Raw genomic sequence first — 22,500 nt, forward strand, 5'->3', positions numbered from 1 at the left:
GTTTCTGTTAATAATACGAACGGAACAGCCCGTTCGTAAGATCGACGTGGACGTAGCTGAACACTACGGAGTCATGCGTATTCCAGCGTAGTCCTCAGGGAGATTCAGCGTGACGCAGAAAGAAACATGTCTGGTCCCTTTGGCTTCCAATTACAACTCATCTTTACCAGCAGAGCTGATTAGAGCAATGTGAAATAGTGTCTTGCTCAAGTACATAGCACGCTGCCAGGAATGGAACTCATGACCTTACGATCGTGTGTCAACTATCCTAACCTCTCAGCCATGCATCTTCACCTTCCATGCAACTACAATAGGCCGGTTACACTATTTCGTTTAACGATATTTATAGAAAAATATTTGAAAACGATGCTCTCTGTCTGCAAAATTTAATAATGTACTATTGACAAAACAGTGGAAGATAAACAAGCAATTATCATTACTGAAGAACTACAATTACCAAAACTCTCATTATATAAATCAGAGTTCTCGTTCGAATCCAGTCAGATCAATGTGTTAAACGCTTCCTTATTACATTTACTCTCATTATACTCCTCATTCTGTATCTGCAGTTTGAGAGCTGTCTACATTCACATTGCTTATAATGTTTGAATCTACTAGTATTTTGGACAATGTCTGGCCAGTGTTTTACAACGTTCTTCTCTGTTAGAGATCAAGAATGGTCCACGGGTGAATATTGTTTTGAAGCCAACAGAAAATTATTTTCGGGAAATAGATTTTATTAAATCTCAGTTATAGCTTTTTATTAATTGATATAGAACAATGCTTCCAGACTTCTTAGTTCCGGCAAAGTTTGTTCTCTGAGATTTATTTTAACAGTTGTTACAGAAAATAATTCAAGTCATCTTCTGGATTTAAACTGCGGCCTTAGTGAGACAAGGCCTTCACAAATTTTACTCGCCTCTAGTACATCCTATATTTTCTATCTTGTCAAACAGAGACGTGACGATGACGTAAATTTAGAAACACCGAGATACACGCAATAAGTTTGAGCAACATCAGCATACACATATATCTTTTATCTTTTACTTGTTTCAGTAGCTAACAATACGGACTGGTTCGTTTACGCGCTTCAAAACTTCTTTGTCGAATAAATCGGCTACGGTAATCCATATCGCAGGGGTAACGTTTCAAGACCATTCCGTGATAGGAGAAACTCCACGAAGTAGAACCTTTACTGTACTGTACATTTTTGATTATTTTAATAATTTGTATATATTTATTTTATTATAAGTGCAAAACAACAACTCGGAGGAATCGATGTAAGCTTGAATTAATTATAAATAACGAAAGGTGAACCACGATATGGTGATAGATTACTGTATGTATATAAATATATATTTATGCCAGCGGAGTTGATTAGAGCAATCTGTCATATTCTAGGATGTACGATGCCAGGAGTCGAACTCACGACTTTACAATACCGTAACCGCTAAGACATGAACTTTCACCTTGATGAACTTGGAAAAATAAAATGGAAATTTGGACAAGAAAAACTAAAAGATGCTGAAAAAAGCTAATTTCTTGTTCTTCAGAGCCAGTGGGCAACGTACATGTTGGTTGAGAACATTTGCTTTGAAATATGAGAAGTCGTTTTTACTTTCGGGACAAATGTTATGTAATAAACTTATTGACGCTGGGTTGAAAATCGTAGCGAAAATTTTCCTGCAATTCCAATACAACCGAACATTTTTTTCACACGGAATCTCTAACATGCAGTCCTCACCGCAAACCGCTCCTTCATCACGCCAGAAACAATCATCGTGTTTTGTCGACCAATTATTTCGGCGATTTTTATATTCATGGCATTTTGAACTCACTAGTATTACAGAAATTAATAGCACAAATAACAATGCTGTAATCACAACAAAGATAATTCCTACAGTTCAAGAAGTTCATATATCTAATCACCAAGTTTGCGCATATGATAGTGGCCTTTTTGCCCTGGAATATGCTTTTCGAACTGGTCATTGGAAACTCCCCAGAAAAGTTTCACTTTGATCAATCATAAATGCGAAGTGATTTTCAATTCTTTCTTCAAAACAATAAATGTGTTCCTTTTCCATAACAGAAAGCGTTTCAAATACCAACAAAAACCAAAGAAGTCACACAATTGTTATCACCCAACCAGAAATGAGTTACTCCGACAAAGACGAGTAGAAGTTATGACTCCTCACGAAATTATCAACAGCATGTTTTGACACCTAACAGATTCCATGCTTTAAGTGAAGTGTTCGACCAAAGTCCCCAACAAGCGAGTAAAATTCTAAAGTAAGTAATGCTAAGGAAAACGCTAAACCAATACATTAGAAATAAAGATGATAATAAATTTACCTAAGCTAAAACAGTCGCCATACGATATCTCTGTCTTAGAACTTGGACTTAATTTCTGCCTAAGCACTAAGAATTTTGACAAAAAGATTGTCCGACGTCACAAGCTCCACTTTGGGACATGAACCAACTAAACTAGCATAAATTAAGACCGCACGCATAAGAAACAATTCACCACACTAGGACAACCGCTCAGCCGCACTTATACTTGCACCATATACACGTTCACGTGTGCATGCATATGTAGCAAGCTCAATTGCACACACGTACACATCTATACAGAGATAAACATACAAAGCCAATGCCGCACCCACATGCACATATTTATACATCTCGTGTGTGTGTGTGCGTGTGTGTGTGTGCGTGTGTGTGTGTGCGTGTGTTTGTGTGCGTGTGTGTGTGTGTGTGTGTTTGTGTGTGAGAGTCTGTGCTAGCGTGAGTACGGGAGTGTGCGCGTACATATACACACAGATGCCAGCACCCACGCTCACACACTCACCACATTTACTTCTACACACCCACAAATCTGGGCTGCTGATATTCTTTGACAACACCAAGTGTTCCGCCTTGACTATTAATAGCCTACTTTGCAGTAACCATCTTCGATTTCCAGTATCACACCATTCAGTAATCTAAAACTTGAATAACTCGAGCTTCTTTTCAAAGCCTTCGACACTTCAAGTCGCAGAGAACCGAAAAACCGTCATATATATATATGTATATATATATATATATATATATATATATATATATATATATATATATATACATGCATTCATGCAATGCATATACATGCATATATAATCATTGATATATTTTGATACAAACACATGCACGCACACTCATCTATATTCTATATAATATATATGGATATTAACATGGAAAATGCAGAAAAATCAACAAAACTTAAGCTCTGTTCGATTTGATACAAAATCCACCGATATAGGGTAGAAATTATTCTGATTTGTTGATTTGTTTTTGCAGTTGTAACTATATGCTATTACGCTTTATTCATTTGTCTAATTGCTGTATCAGTGAGTGACTTATATTTCAATGATGTTTTTAGAACTTGGTATTACAACGTTGTGCTTTGTACAGATTAAAATATAGATATATTATGAAAGTATTTTAGCTGTTTGTTTCTCATTGCAGGTGTTTTGCATGTGTGAATATGAAGCACAACACAGATGGTAATAACTCACTCAATATGTTTTTAAATACTATTCGTCGATTTGGGCTAAAGACGAAATATAAAGTTAATTGTACATAGAATTGTCTTTATAGCATCAATTAAATTAACACATGTTCATTGAACTTATATTCTAGCAGATCTATAAATTTCATTCTTTTTTGAAATACACTGCTTCGATAAAGAACTGGTATATTATAAGGGCAAAAACATATAAAATTATATGTAAGTTTCATGAAGATTATTCAAAAACTTGTGTTGTAATAACTGTGACGCCTTAGAACGTTGGAATTAGTTTTCCATTTTGCTTCTAATTTTTTTTTCTTGATTATATTCAATATACTTTTATCATTTTATTTTATTAACCATTGTTTAAAGTGCAATTTTGTAAAATTTGAAAGCAGTAAGGTACATTCCCTAGTTATTAGAAACACTAAATAATGATTACATGCTGTAAAAAACAAGTGTTATTCTGATGCAAACACTCCAAAATTATACTTTCATTTTCATTTTCTCTTTTTGTCCATCACAAAACAGAAGCAAATAAAACAAAATGTAAAAAAACGTAAAGAAGAAATGAAAAAATCCATGTCAAAATAGTATCGTACAAAATAAAGACGAAACGCAGGATGGAATCTCGTTCGAATTTCCGACAAATTGGCAATTAGCAAGACCAATTTGTGTCTAATTTAGAAAGTGGTAAGCTGAACGGGAAATCCATCATGATTCTTTTCCGCTGAAGCATGAATTTAATTTTACTTAAGTTTGCTATTGCTTTTGTTGCATAGGAATATACGAAAGGTTCATTTGTTGCATAGAAACAGAAAAATTCCCTTAACAAATATATATTCACCTTGAAAATTTGTAAAAGAGAACTGAATCCAATTATTTTCTTTTCATATAGTTCGCTTGGATTCATTTCTAAGATATTTTATTTCTACTTTCAAAACGTTTCTACTAAATTAAGGCGCAGAGCAGTGAAAAAAATGCTTTAGTTAACTTTAATAATATTAGTTTCGTTATTATGCATTGCAAGTTCAAATTCATTATATTGATGCTGCGTTTACGTCTATCTATGTTTTCGTTTGTAGCCATAATATTTTAGCCTCTAAATTTCATTTGGATGCTTGCTACATTTAGTCTTTTGCTTAGCGGGAAATCTTTCCCAAATTCCATGCAAGCGATATACAGATATAGACATAAATATTGGGAATGAACACAGACTTGTCCATAATCTTATATATTTCTTCTCCAGGAAAGAGGAATCTGTCACATATATGCTTCGTTAGGATAACTATATTTAATAACTCTTACAGAATAGATGGAATATGGGGTTACTGATGTGAGCTGGTAAGTATGCAAGACATGGTAAGTATCAGCTGGTAATGTTTATAGGATAACTATAAACTTTGCAATCGTTGATAATATATAATCTTCAATCTGTGTATATTTCGAAATTGTCAATCGCCTTTGAATTACGAATACAACGCACCCTAGAGACAAAAGAAATGATTGTAATATTCAAATACTTTACTTTCAAAATAGAAAGAAAACACTGTCACATCAATGGTATACTTACTTTCTTAAGATAACTGAATGGTATTCATTAAATGTATTGCACTGAAAATAGAAATAAAGCATTGCATCATCAATTGTATACTTACTTTCCTAAGATAATTAAATGGGATTCATTAAAAGTATTGCACTGAAATGAACAAACCTAACGTGAAATGACATTTATAAAACATGATTATGGTGTGTTGAAATAGGAGGAAAACAGTTTCACTCAGCATTTTTTTATGGTAAATTGCGAAATATGGTTGCAGTGACTAAAAAGCATCACTTCGATCATATCAGTATATAAGAATTTATTTAATGTTTGTTTCTTTCACAATTTTTCATTCTTGTAACAACGGATTCCATATATATATATATATATATTTTGTTTCAATAATACTTTGGGTTTCTATTCAGAACCTAATTATTACGGAAACAAAGCTAAGTCTATGGAACATATCATAAAGGTAAATGCAGCTATTCAGGTGAAAACGTTGAAACTTCTTCAGCAACACATGGAGTATCCCGTAAAATTGATCAAGAAATTACACTTCCGTTTATTCGTTCCATTGTTCCTTGAAGTTCTGTGAACAGTGCACTTTGTCTTTCATTCCGTAACACCTGGAACAATGGAGTTAAATCCTTTCCATCATTTGTAACATTAATGTGTACTGTGTATCCACTTTTATGCCATATAATATATTTCAGGACAATGAGAGTAACGATATATTTTTTACGGTTTTGTATCTTTATTATCTTTCACTTTTGATACGTTCATAGCAGAATCAATCCAAGCTTTATTTTTTAATGAAATTAGATCGATAAAAAAGCAGAATGTATCAAACACCCAGGGACAGAATTTGTCTGTCGTCTTAAAGTGTTTTTAAAAATAGTGAACGAGGCATTAAATGATGAATTCTGCAATATCATGACAAGTTTAATACTAACATCTTGAAGTGTTTTGGTTTTAAAATATATCGAGGATATAAACATGTATAGATACTTACGATTCTTTCACGTGAAAGGTCTTGGTTTTAATCATTCAGTAAAGCTAACTATTTCGTGGGGGCAATGGGTCATAAACCTGCACTGGCTGAGAATGTGGCGTGTTAGCTAAACAGCAATTAGAAAGAGTCAGAATAATATAATTGCTACAATATATGTGGACCGTTTAGGATAAAATGAAACATCATTTAAATATTAAATTTTTTTTTCTAAGAATGTAAATAAAGTTTTAGAATTACTTATTTAAATACCAGACGATACTGAAATATGTTACAGAAGAAATGAACTACATTCGATCTAAGAAATTGTATGGCTAATTTATTGCTATATGAATGCAGTAGAGTTTGACATTTTGTCAATTTGCAATTTACAGAATATCTGATATACATACACACGCGCGTGCACACACGCACGAACACACACACACACACACTCACACACACACACACACATACACACACACACACACACACATTCACGCACATGCATACAAAGAGAAGTATATTCTTTGGAATAGAAAGAAATATAATTTTACGACACACAGACTTAAATTATGGATCTTTTAACGTGTGTAAATCTCCCATGCTGCATCCCAAGTTCTCTTAGTATAATTAGAAAATATCAATGATTTGTCAATTTCAATGATTTGTGTATTTAAATGTTGAATTATAAGTTAGCGTTTTTTATTTGAAAGAGTAGTTTAGATGCCTTTTACAGGTCAGAGACAGTAGATTTTAAATTCTAAATTTCACATGAAGAGTTTAAAGATTATATAAGTCTAAAAGCATTTCATTGTAAATGAATGTTTCAGTGTCAAACGATATTGAAATCTCTAAACTTAAATGTGTTCTTTCATAATGTCGTAACACATTCTCATTTTACTTTTAATAGTCCGCCTCATTAAATTCTAAATATTTTAGTGCTCAACCCGGAAATCCTGCATAAACAGGAATATTACGTGTAGTGGACTGCTTCAGTAATATCAACTCTGCGCGTGAAGTTATATTTATAAGTCTTCCACTGCCTGACTAATCATATGCGTAGGTTTCACAAATATAACTCCGGAAATTAGATCGTCAAACGATTTATACTAGAAATGTCTGACACAAGAATTTATTTCAAAGATTGCAATTTTAATATTATTTATGCAAACAGTACAAAAATTTGGATTCTTCCGTTTTATAAAAATATATTGACTGGCAAACACAGAAGATTATGCTTCCATATTTCATATAACTAGCAATAAATATTGCTGCCTTTGTATGATTTCGATTTTGTACGATTCTTCATTTATCTTTACCATTCTTTTCACCCCCGTGTTTTAGATACTATATGCAATTTTACAATGAGCTAGAATTACATGAGCGCTTGTACGCAAATCAACCGGTTACTCAAGTTTACCGTGATTTGAGAATGTATAAATGTATACAGCATACGGTATTTCCATGACATCAATTGATTGTAAATTCACTCTATAAATAATTCTTTTCAAACAAATTTTGTTAAAGGGGACATTCCTTAACGCTTCAATAGTAGCATTCAAATGTGTGTGATTGGGATATTCATATGTTTTGAATAACTGTTAACGAACTTACAAAGCATGATGAAATATTATGCAACATTAAATCGAATTGAAAATTTATAATGTAAAATCGTGTTCTAATCTCCCGCCACGTACATAGGATTAATGCTCATATTGCTCACTCAAAAGAGATGTGAAAATTTTGCTACGGCTTAGTATAACAAATCTTAGAGTAAGAAGTGTTTTTAATAAATACAAGGATGTAGAACCGATCTTAGTTTTATGTTATTCTAAATAATAATTTAGAATATCTTAAAACTAAGAATAAGGTGCTACATAAAATCTTGTATCAGTAACGTAGCGGGAAACCCTGTTTTTGATAAATATTCTTCAAAGCAATTAATAGCAGTATCATTGATTTTTTTAAAGAAATCCGGTAGAAATAACAACAGTTACTTCCTCAACATAATGTTATGCATTTGGAACACAAAAAATCTGGAAAAGTTAATGTAGAGAATATAACAAAAACCTAGGTAACAGAAAATAAATAGTAGTATATTCAACAGATGAATGAATGTAACTGTATACGTGAAAGAATTGCACACTTAATGCCAAGGCAAGTTAGCTGTAAATCCGTTAATGGTATTTGCACGAAAAAGATGCAGCTTATATGTTAAGGAGCAAAAATCCACTCTACTTCATAATTAGAATTTATTTGGTATCTTAACATTTGATGACAAAAGCAACATTGTATTTAACAACATATCAGCTACAACCACAAGGGCAATTAAGGACCACTGGAATTAAATAGCTGAAGTTTATGAGTAAATAAATTCAATAGTGTGAAACAAAGATTTTCTTTATCATGAAAACTAATTAGAAATGTATTCCTTCTAAAGGTTCCCATAATTAAAAGAAACTCAGTAACTGAGAGCTTAATAATCCAGAGAAAATGGTCGGGAATTCGGAATGAGACACTTGCATGAGACGCAACACTATAGGATTCACACACAAAGGCTCACAGTCTCACACACTCACACACACTCGCACAAGCACAGATACACAGACGCTCACATACACGCACACACACATACACACACATTATTTTATTATTTTATTTAACAATGACGCGTTTCTGTCATTTGAGAACACCGATGCTGAAGCACCGACTTAACAGGCTTTATTCGAAGAAATCGACCCCAATACTTATTCTTTATAAGCTTAGTAATTATTCTATCGGTCTCATTACGGAACCACTAAGTTAAGCAATGATGGGGGTGGGGGACAAACACAGGCACAGACACGCACAAATATATATATATCAGGCTGAGTAAGAAGTAAGCAACGTTTTATTCATCGCAATATATTTCCATAAAGCGTAAATTTTACTCATCATGTAAAATATGATGTAGAGTGGATTTTTGCTCCTTTACATATAAACTACATCTTTTTCGTGCAAATAATATGAGTAAGGTTCTAGAAAAATACGGCAGCCCATACTCCCTCTACATAGAGAATAACTGGAAGAGACACCTAGATGACTATTTCATTCGCTGGCATGAAAATATAGAGAGACTTGAAGAATTCCAAGCACTTATAAATGGACTTGACGTAAACATTCAGTTCACGATGGAATATAGCCATCATCAACTTCCCTTCATTGACATCCTCATTAAGAAATCTAACAACGTAATAGAAACAGATATATACTATAAGCCCACGGACTCCAAGCAATATCTACCGCTCAACTCATGCCACCCCAGACACACCAGAATGAATATCCCCTTCAACCTAGCAAAAATGATATGTACTATATTTTCCAATGCAAACGCCAGAGACACAAGACTACATGAACTGAAGGATATACTCATCACCAGGAACTACCAACCTTCACTAACTGACATGCTTTCAACGTGCCCTTCAACGCAACATCCAGGAACTCAGACATCTGAAATTAAAGAAGGATTTACAACCAAAAGCCCTGCCGTACATCTCCACACACAACCCTCTTAACAATGAAGCATTCGGCACCATCCTTCAAACCAGTCCCCTGCTAAAAAAAAGGAGCACAGAATGAACTTAATCCTCCGAACACACACCATCATAAAAAGCAAGAGACAACCCAACTCTATGAAAAGTCATCTAACACAAGCCCGAATACGCTCAACAACAACAGAGAAGCCGTTAGTAAAAAAATTGCGGAAACCCAACTGTGGAATATGCATCAATTTAATTGAGGTATCAGAGTTCTCCTTCAAACAGGGACAACGTCTCAGAGAGAAAATCAACTTCACAAGTGCTTCGGACGCCTGATATACGCACTAACCTGCTCTGGCTGTCAAGAGCAATACATAGGCCAAACAAAAAAACAGTTTACGTAAAAGAATGGCTCTGCACAGATCCTAGATCAAAATTCTCCAAAACAGAAAAATAGCATTCAGCCAACACATAGACATTTGCGCCAATAACAAAAATCCAAGCTTCGGAATTTTTACCCTCGACCATTTCAGAGGCGATAGATCCTGTAGCCAACGAATTGGTAAAGAGACTGTCATTATTACAAAACACAGAACCTTTTTGAACGCGTCTACAACAAACGACATATCCACCGCGGTCTTAGAATGATGCAAACACACGCGCAAATATTTTTAAAAAATGATACACGCAAGAGATTCCCAAGGAATTTATTAAAAAACAGTCACAATCAGTGCTATAATCCATAACGAGCCACACTTTTAGGTCAGTTGACCATTTAAGATCCTACTACTATCATACTAACTACATTCCTTCTTATTCTCCCTTCTCTTTCTTCTTCTACTTCTTCGTCTCTTTCCTCTCTAACTTTACCACTATTGCTGTTTAGAATGACGCCTGCGCAAATTTTATAAACAAAATATTCAAGAGATGTCTCAAGAATTCAATCACTTCTACCATCCACAACGGGTCACATTCAGGGCACTTGATCATTTAATATGCTACTATCATGACACTCCCGCATTGTTCTTCTTCTTCTTCTTCTTCTTCTTCTTCTTCTTCTTCTTCTTCTTCTTCTTCTTCTTCTTCTTCTTCTAACCAATAATTCACACGACCTCGAACCAACAAGAGTAAACTAGAGAGAAAGATACAGGCAGTATTTGAATGCTATGCAAATATTCTTTAAAAACATTTTTCTTTTAACTTTTCTAAACTCTAATTGTTTTCCTTACTTACGGTTGAAAAAGTCTCAATGACTGAAACCGGTACTGAAATGTTTTTTTATAAAATTATTTTCGCATTTCCTACCTTGACATTCCCCCCCCCCACACACACACACATACCCACACACACGCACACACACGCACACACACACACACACACTCACATATATATATATATATATATATATATATATATATATATTTATAAATTCAAATTACGACAAACGTAAATAAACAAACGAAATTTGCTTTTTAGAAGCGCTGAGATGCCTTAGAAAGTTAAAGAAGTGGTTTTAAATTCTCAAACGCAGGATAACGCTAATGATATAGCATGAACAGGATAAACTACCTCTGTTTTGCAGAGAAAAGTGCAAGTGGCTAGCTGATATATACATATATATATATATATATATATATATATATATATATATATATATATATATATATATATACAATTTTCTTTTCTTTTCTTTTTCACTGTAATATTTACTCGTTGAAGCAATTATACCACCTGATCAAGGAGAAACATCCATGATACTTAAGCAAAGTGGGGGTCAAACTTTGAAGTATTAAAATATACAAATTTGTTATCACACTGGTCACATCATGTTCCTGAATTTGAACCGCAATTGTATGTAAATGCAAATACATTCAACAGGTACGCCGTCTCACGACCGTGCATACATGACCGTACATGCACGTGCTATATATACACGCTGTCAAATACTTCGACTCACGCACACATAAATACATGAATATATTTATGATGATACATATACAGAGAGAGATAAAGAGGGAGAGAGAGATAAAGAGGGAGAGAGAGATAAAGAGGGAGAGGGAAAGAGAGAGAGAGAGAGAGAGAGAGAGAGAGAGAGAGAGAGAGAGAGAGAGAGAGAGAGAGAGAGAGAGAGAGGGATAGACAGACTGACTGATAGAGACAGGCTTATAATGGTCCTCAAATATGCAGCAATTACAAGAATCGTACTTTGCAGGTGGTTTCATATCAAGATCACCATATGAATATTTACAAACAAAGACATACAGTAAGCAGACAGCACGCATTGCAATGTCTATGAAGGGAATATTATAATCACCGAGGAAATAGAAGTGAATACGCTTTACCAAAGTATGGAATGGCAAAATGATTTAAATCCGAAATGCATTCATATATATGTATGCAAATATGCCTAAATACCTATGTAACGCATATACAAATATATACTTACATACACCATACACACATACACACAAACCCCAATTCTCACCAGACGTGTATATATATATATATATATATATATATATATATATATATATATATATATAAATATATATATATATATATATATATATATATATATATATATATATATATATATATAAATATATATATATATATATATATATATATATATATATATATATATATAAATATATATATATATATATATATATATATATATATATATATATATATATATACACACACAGAGAAAGGAGCACTGAGACATGCAAACTCTCCATTAAACTACAAATTATCAAACTACTATACATCCTCAAAAAACAAACAAAAGTGTGTGCACGTATATACACGAACCACTCACAAAAATGCATTCATACATCCATACAGTGTATGAGGGTGTATACATACATATATACATGTATATTTACCAAAATTGATAAAGTGGTGGGCGAAGAGATAGATATATACATGTATACACAAATACGCACATACATACATACATGCTTACATACATACACATGCACACGACACTTTGTTTTGTTCATTGTCACGCTAAAGCTCGTACGCAATAATTATGGATGTGTGTATTTGCGCGTTCCTGTGTCTCTGGATAGAGATATATTCACTTATTGACGTATATGAATTTGCTTATATACACACGCATAAATATATTCATGTGTATATATTCATCTTCATAGATATATGAATGTGCAGCATCTATCTATATATATATATATATATATGTGTGTATGTAATATCTATATTTTTGTGTATGTATGATGGTATTTGTTGTAAATACACTTATACATACACACACACGGATGCACCCCACGTATCAGGCACACGCATAGAGATATAGCTAAGGAGAGAGAGAGAGAGAGAGAGAGAGAGAAAGAGAGAAAGAGAGAGAGACAGACAGAGAACTGGTCTTATATGTGTATGTGTATATGTGCGTGTATGTGTGTGTGTGTGATTGTGTTTATGTGTGTGTGCGTATATATCTGCGAGTTAATCTAATTGAAATTCTGTCAGGCAATAGTAATTTATATAATGATGTTTCATTATACAAGCCATTCACCAGAAATCGACTATGCAATATTCTGTCGTCTTTAGAATGATGGTCAACTTTGACCGCAAGAGAGCTAATGTTATTTCCAAATTTGTAAAAATTTAGTCGATACGGACGAAAGAGGAAATGAAATTAATTAAGTATAATTTTCTTGCAGCAAAAAGGAAACAATTATATTTCTAAATAATTTTATAAATATTTACTAAATAACAAATGCCATTCATTCGTTGCAATCTAATTGTCTTTCTGTATGCACATGTATGTTTATGCTGTTATTGTATATCTGTAAGCGCCCCTTGTACAACGATTTGTGAATGCAATTATGTAGACACAGTAATAACTTTATGCATACGTATACATATAAATACATGTACATGTGTAGACATAGAAATATATGCCCATATGTTTGTATGTATATATATTCGGACGTATGCTTGTATGCATACGCATGTCTCAATATATCTGTATACATTTATACATATATATATAGGTGTGTGTGAATATATATTTGTATATATATATATGTGTGTGTGTGTGTGTGCCTGTGTGTGTGTGTGTGTGTATGTGTGTGTGTGTGTATGTGTGCGTGCGTGCGCGCGTATATATGTATATATATATACATGCATGTATGTATGCCACGAGATACAAATCAATAAATCTAAAATAATATAAAATATTTTATTCATATATGCCACTGAATATATGAGCACACAGACGCAAGCACAAATACAAATGAATGTGTTTGAGTGTATGTGCATGTATACACATACGCATACACACACTGACACACACGCACATATGTATATATATATATATATATATATATATATATATATATATATATATATATATATATATGTATATATATATATATATATATATATATATATATATATATATATATATATATATATATATATATATATATATATATATATATATATATATATATATATATATATATATATATATATGCCTGCATATAAATGCATACAACTATGTCACACGAAATATTGCTACACATGTGTTTGTGTGCATGTGCTTGTGTAAGTTTGAACTGTTCGATACGATTTTATATTTATTATATAATTTCACACATTTATTATGTTATCTATTAGAATCTTTTTTTTTTTTGCGATATTTTACATTGTTTCCTTTTTCACGTTTCTGTCACAAACTTTTCATATTGGCCATCTTAAAAATTGCTATGTGCTGAAACTCTTTAACCTTCCATAAGTTCAAGTGCAATAATCACCACCAAACAATTGAAGCGAAACTACCACTTTGTTATATAACAAAACTTGATCAATACCAGAGTAAGTAACAGCAATGACCACAAGGTTTATAAAATCTGTTTTGCTTTTTGTTTCTTCCATCTTGCCATTTTAAAAAATTTCATTATGTTTCGGACCTCTTGTTCGTTTTCCCGTTTTTGCTTTTTATTTCGTTGTATATCCTTGTAATTTTCAACGGGAGATAGACTGTAGAAAATTTTATTACAACAGAATTGTATTATAACTTTCTGTTTCAAAATTACGTTCAGCATTATGACGAATTTAGCAGAATGCTGTATACCTCACACTTTTTTTATTATGTGTAGCATCATAGAATCTATAATCATTATGACCTCCATCGTCGCATTCACCATCAGTGTTGTTGTCAATATCGTCATCGGCAGCATCAGCGTCAACAGCCTGAATAACGTAATTATCGTCAGCGCATCATCATCCTGATCATGGCCATCACCGTGATCGTTGTATATCACATCATCTGCATTCTCATCACCATTGTCGTCATCTTAAACGCTGTTAAAACTATTGTGTGATATATTAGTTCGCAGTAACGTTGTCGTGAGGTTTCGTGACACATCTCAGCTTTCAAGTATCTGTCTTAGGAACCTTACTCAATTCAGGATTGCGCGTTTCCCAGGGTTTGCAATGTATGAAAGAATTCAAATATTTTTCAGCAACTTACGCAAGCAGTTTCGATGTTGTTTCAAGTGCGCCAATTACCACAAGTATAATTGCCATATTTGTCTTTCACAAAATCAATACGTGGCTAGGTCCTTGTATTTCTCAATTTTCTTATTTGTTTTGTTTTTTATGTATCCATTTCAACATCATACTTCAATGTTGATGATCTTACATTATTTGTTTTAACCTGTAGACTTATATATGACATTCTCGTTTCAGTAGTATAGATATTTTTTTCTGATGGATCGAACAAAATCCTGTAATTATTATCCCCTATCACAAACCTCTGACACGTGTTCAAACCCCTTTACTACTACTGTGAAACTACATACTCGGTTTAAATCCTAATGCTCTTCTTTATTTACACAGTTATGCATACACTCATAGCTATGATAAAAATCACAATAAGAATAAAAAAGAATACTGGTGGAATCTACCAGTGAAAACCTCAATAAAATGGGAGCACAACACACCTGATATCATGATTTAGGATAGAAAAGGGACATTGTGCACAGTCGTGGAAATTAGCTGCCCAGCAAATGTTAACATACTGCTAAAAATCAGTGCAGAAAAGAGAACCTACGCTGAACTATTGAGACATGTGCAGTTACTCTAACCTGATTACAAGTTCAGTTGTTTTCCTGTACTTATTGGGGCCCTGGGATACGTAAATAAAATGCCTAAATACTAATCTTGAGAAAATAGGCCTCTGAAAACCTAATTCAAACACTACAAATCCGATCCATCACTGGAACAGTAAAAATCTTGAAATAAACTGAATAATGACATATATACATGCATACATACATACTTACATACATACATACATACATACATACATACATACATACATACATAATTAGTAAATTAAGGCAATAAAGTTTTTTGCTGAGGATGCGTTATTCTTGAGTATCTAAAACCACTCGGAACACCTACTACTGTGCTCTAAATAGCTATCATTGTGAAACGCACTACATTTGTTCACCAGCTAATAACTACTACTCACCATTTAAATGACTTAGCAACTATACTGGATACAGATTAGATCATGATAATCTACGTGGAGATCTCAACAAATGTTTATTTGTACACACTATTTCTACACACAGACACAGACTCACACATACAGAGGAACACACACATACACTCATATATATATATATATATATATATATATATATATATATATATATATATATATATATATATATTTATTTATAAAACATAATTAAGGGATCAGCAAATATTTGCTTCACCATATACCGGAGTTCAGAATTAGCAGCTAAAAAAGCTGAGAATCCCACATCACTTGTAACTCACAAAGGCAAAAACAAAAAGAAAAAAAACAATGAAAAACTAACCAATATATATATATATATATATATATATATATAATATATATATATATATATATATATATATATATATATATATATATATACATATATATATATATATACATTCATTTAGATACATAAATATATGTATTTCATTATATGTATTTGGATACAAATATACATATATATATATATATATATATATATATATATATATATATATATATATATGTATATACATACATTTATATATACATATATATATGCATTCGCACACACACACACACACACACACACACACACATATATATATATATATATATATATATATATATATATATATATATATATATATATATATATATATATATATATATATATATATATATATATATATATATACATACACATATACACACACATATACACACATATGCACACTCACGTATAACTACACGCACACACGCAAACGTGCACATACGTATATGTGTGTACATATTTGAATTAAATTGCGAAAAGTCTATGTAATTTTTACATAGGTTTCTGGAAGTAAATTGTTAAATGGACCTTTTAATGATTTTAATAGAAAAATAGATTGGTTTAATGCCATTTTAATTAAATAGCGTATGATTTCTATTGTTTAGCGGAAAAATGAAATAAGATTAAATTGAAGAAATTTCAGGCAATGTTTGTGCTGCTATTTATTCTCTGTACTGTTTGCCAGAGAACTTTTCTCGGCATCGTTAATCCGTTCAATACATTTGGCGTAAATTTAAAGCTTGTGGGAACCGGTCAAGTTTTGTTTGTAATGTTTATATGAATACGGTGCAGAGCGCAATGTATCTTTATAGTACTTCATATGAGAGAATAATAATACAAAAGCGCTAGTTAATTTAGGAAATGTTGTGAATTTTTAGATAGTTAATATGATTGTTGCACGTCATAATAATTTCTGTCCTTGTTCACTGCTTCACAGATTACATACATACACATAAACAGTTACAGGCACACACAAAAACCCGCACTATGATATATGTACACAGACAATGACACGCAACCGCATTTCTGTGTATCTGAATATACTACCATATTAGGTGAGGGTATATATATCAGCGTCAGAATGCATGAGTGATCATGTGGGTCAGTGTTATTCATGCGTATAAAATGATATAAACTGATAAAGTGTACTGGAACCGTAGTAATTGCATTGAGAGAAATATGACTGCCGCTTTTGTGCAACACTCACAAAATGCTATATCATTTATTTTATAAATCTACATAAAGGCTATACATGTTTGTGCGTATTGGATCTATGTACGTGTGTGTAAGTGTGAGAGAGTTGAGCGCCTGTATGTACATATGCACATATACATTGCTAGTCATGGAAAGGTGTTATATGATTCAATTCAACAAGCATGCAAGAAATGTATATATAAATTTCTCCAGTTCTTTTTTTAAACTGGAGAAGGTCATGAATTTATAACTGCAACACCAACTGGTAATATGTTTAGCTCTCGAACGCCAAAAATCAATTTTCCACTAGAAAACTTTTTCTACTTTACTTTCCACTAAAACAATAACGAATAAAGATTATTGCAGAATTTTTCCCGTGCTGAGATTTCTTCACGTACTGTTTCTTAGTCTTACATAAGACAACGTCTAAAAGATAAACCATGCTGAAGAGCATCTGCAATCATATTTTCTACGCGCACACACACTCACACAAATGTATATCAATGTGTATATGTTTTTATAGACATACTTGTATATAAATGCAAGTGAATTTGTCTTTCTATTTGTCTTTATGCGCTTTAAATATTTTAAAATATTATTCAAGCCAATATTTTGCCTTTAGGGTATTGCAATTTCGATGTTTCGTTTTCTGTGTCAACAAAGCTCATCAACCGAAATTCTTGAGAAGTGTTATCTTCAGGCTGTGAACATTGGGCTAGCTATAGTTAAACACACTAAATCTTTTTCAACATAATTCAAAAAGCAAACAAATGCTAAATATTAAAAATATTTCAACAGAATATCAAAGGTAAAGAAATAATGATAATTCCTATAATGGGAATGAATAAAATCAGGAAGATAAATAAATAGAAACTGCAAAAGTCTTAGAAAACTTTAAAATGTTCGTAGTTTCAGCAAAGAAGCTGAAAATATTTAAGTATACTATCGAAATTCTTCTTAATAGAGCAAAAGGTTTCCTACCGCCGAAATTCTTGCATCTTTATAGTTCTTTTTTATTCCCCCGACACAAAATCGATCATATATGCGTAAAACTAAGTACCTACAGTCAATATATACACTCTTGATATGTATGGGCTAAATTTGACACTTTGCTCTACCGTGGGGTTGTAGGCAGAGCAGTTGGTGTCTTTCGCAACTGATTGGCGTAATTAGGAGGCCAGAAATTGAAGCTGATGTGGTCATAGGAAATAGCCGAAAGCCACTTCTGGCTGTTTCCGGAAGTAGGGCCAGGAAATCTGCTGCCAGATCTATGGCCGGCTCGCAGCAACCACCCTCAGCCAAAGTTTGTTAAAATTCTCCAACAGCTACACATAGCCATTTAAATTGAGCTTAAGTTTCGGATGAAAGATCTCAAGCGGTATTTCGGCGTGCTAACGGAGTCAGATGTGAATGCTATGCAGGGATATACATTTAGAGGATTCTGGAAATTCCAGGTTTCAATTTTGTAAATGACACTGGACAAATTGAACAGCATCACATAGTAACAAAAGCTGCATTTCTACATCTAGAATACGGACCCAATATAGTAATGACATATGTGTCAATGACGCAGCAATTTTCAATAATCTGCCAAACTTCGTCAATGATCTCTGGGGTGTATAAGAGGAGATAATTAAAGATGGTTTGTACATTGTTTTATATGAAATACAGGCCGAGAGCATATGATGAAACGAGACACAAAAAATGGCAACTCCATCCAGAAGTCTACTTCAGCAAAAACAAACAACGCCGATTATATTAAACCTGTAATTATTTTTGTTTGGTTATTTCTGCAGATATTCTATAGAACTTATAGCTAGCAATGTTTTTTTTGCGACAACGTTTCGTATCGCGACGTCAGATGTAAACTAACAACGAGATCGGTGACAAACATGGGTAATGAGTGTATATGCCATACTGGTTATGATTTCTTTGGGATATCTGTAGAAGTAACCTTCAGAATATTATGTAAGTATCACTGCAGATGCTGTAGAACGTGGCATAGACTTATAAAAACATTTTGTATACTTTATAGTATTTCATACTTGCATAGCTAAGTACCGTGTGCCTGCAAACTATATGTGAAACCTGTAATAGCTGTGTGTGTGTGTGTGTGTGTGTGTGTGTGCGTGTGTGTGTGTGTGTATTTACATCTATCTTTTTAATTATTTATCTATCTTCCTATCTCTATCAGTCTATATGTATACACATATACACGCACACGCACACGCACGCAAACATACACGCGTATGGATATGTACATATGCATGTATATATATATATATATATATGCATCTATATGCATGTATATATATATGCATGTATATACATATGCATGTATATATATATATATATATATATATATATATATATATATATATATATATATATATATATATATATATATATATATACATGAATACACAAATCCAGATACAAAACGAGTGTAACCAATTCTTCATTCTCTTGTATATATTTGCTTATTTAAAAATGTTCGTGGTGTTTTATAATACATCCATTAATGCATTACTTTAAAGCTATTACAAACATTATAGAATAGTGTTATTGCCGGGTCCGGGCAATCAAGCTGTAAAAACCTGTTTCCCTTGTATCTTCTGTTGAGAAGAGATTGTTTTCTTCTCACCGGTGGTGTATTGTATTGTTTTTGCGTTTATTAATGATGGCGACAAGACCAGCAAACGACGTAGAGCGATAATCAGAATCTTCATGTATTCTACATGACATTCTATAACTGTATTATTCAATAAATACATACACAGTTACACAAAAACATGCGCATACAAACATAATTCTTTTCTTCGATTTAGGCATATGCCTGCAGACAAGCTTGAGCCCTACCGTTACTGTATATGTGTCTGTGTGTAAGCATGTATGCATATAAAGATAGACATGTATATATATATATATATATATATATATATATATATATATATATACATATATATATATGTATACATATATATATATATATATACATATATATATATATATATATATATATATATATATATATATATATATATATATATATATATATATATATACATATATATATACATATATATATGTATGTGTGTGTGTGTGTGTATGTGTGTGTTTATCAGTGTGTGTGTATAAATATGTATATGTATATATTTATATACAAGAAAGTAATGATTAATGAAATCCAGGCGAATATTTCAGTCAGTACACCATGCTAACTTAATTTCACATAATATTAATTGTTGTGTTCTTGCCCTATTAATTCTGTCACCTTTCAATTGAATTATTTCTTGTGAAACCAACCAATCGTTCATTTCATAACTAGTGTATCCATTTTAAAAACTTAATGAATCTAATTTAATATCAATTAAACTGTAGATGACTCAATATTAACTAGGCTTGATTACTGAGGTGTGCATAATTTTATTCTCTGCTTTCATTCTAAGCCCAACCGTGGTGCTTCCTTTATTCATAATTGTTCCTTCCAAATCACTCCTATATACTAATGCTTATTTAAACTGCGATTCTTCCCTTAAATGGTATTTCCAAATTTGGAGCAATAAATAAATTGATGTATCTGAAATCTGGTTTATGTCTAATTTGCTTCGCCTCCTGCACATTTGTATACAATTAACTGGCGGTTTTTCTAACAGATCAGGAGAGTAATCTGTTATGTTCCTTAACTTCATTTCTGTCTACTGAAAGATGGTCTCTATAATGCGAAGACTTGCTATTTACTTCATTTTCCTAGTGTTATGCAGTCTAATATTTCTCACTATATTTGATGGAAATAGTGGATACTTCGCTATTGCAAATTTAATTCATCTTACAACGTGGCTAATAGTAACATCATCAATAGATTATTATATGAATTAACATAATTTTATACGTAAAATGATTATGTAAATTGATGAAACATTTCCACTTGTTATTGAAACGATTGTAACTATTCATCAAGTTAGATAACACCAACATATATATTCTTTCATTCTTTATTATACATGTGTATATGTGAATACGCATATGAATGTGAATATATGTATGCAAACACACACGCACTCACACACACCTACACACGGACACACACACACACGCACACATATATATATATGTGTGTGTGTGTGTGTGTGTTTCTATGTGTATATATATATATATATATATATGTATATGTATGTGTGTGTATATATATATATGTGTGTGAATGTCTATACATTGACTCTGAGACTGTTCCTGTTGATAATTTCGATATAAGTGACAAGCAGTGTATTGTCCCTAAATTCTCTACCGTATTGCATTTTTCAATGTTTTTCGAGCACAGCACTGCCCTACGCATTGTCGACCACTCTGGTGTTACTTGGTCGGTATTTCATAAGGTGTTGAGCTGTGCAGGTATTCGTGCATGACATACCCCAAATCTTTTGACCCACTGGTCTTGAACAACTCTGGTCCCAGGGCCAACCAGTTGCCCATTTTTTACTGATTATTATTGTTGCTGTTGTTATTATTTTTATCTTCTTACCCCTCTTCTCATACCTGTATTTTATCTTTCCTTTATCATTATTGAGTGAGAGAGCAGTGCATGTCATCAGAGTGACACTGGGGTAAAATATACGAAACCCAGTATACCCATCATGACTACCTGCCTGATAAGTGTACACCAGGCACATGCATCAAAACCATACGTGCGAGAAGGAACATCAAGAAGAAGGGGGTTTAACCGTAGAGGAGGAAAAAATGAAAGAACAGTATACGGTGGTAAAGAGGAAGGAAAGTACCGCAGACTCACCACAAAAGACTCTTAGGAAGAAAAGAAAGGGATCTGGAGA

At 32.6% G+C, this 22,500-nt stretch overlaps 1 long non-coding RNA gene across 1 annotated transcript in view; it reads right to left on the reverse strand.

Moving 5' to 3' along the window:
• Positions 1-22,500, reverse strand: part of LOC106869046 (uncharacterized) — a 106,595-nt gene that overhangs the window by 11,460 nt on the left and 72,635 nt on the right. The window contains exons 2-3 of the long non-coding RNA XR_008264459.2: positions 6,103-6,208; positions 5,118-5,158 (exon numbers count right to left, since the gene is read on the reverse strand). This is a non-coding gene — a long non-coding RNA (uncharacterized LOC106869046). The remainder of the gene's footprint in view (positions 1-5,117; positions 5,159-6,102; positions 6,209-22,500) is intronic.

Source organism: Octopus bimaculoides, chromosome 6, assembly GCF_046866305.1.
Source record: "Octopus bimaculoides isolate indiv1 chromosome 6, ASM4686630v1, whole genome shotgun sequence".
Taxonomy (NCBI): Eukaryota; Metazoa; Mollusca; class Cephalopoda; order Octopoda; family Octopodidae; genus Octopus; species Octopus bimaculoides.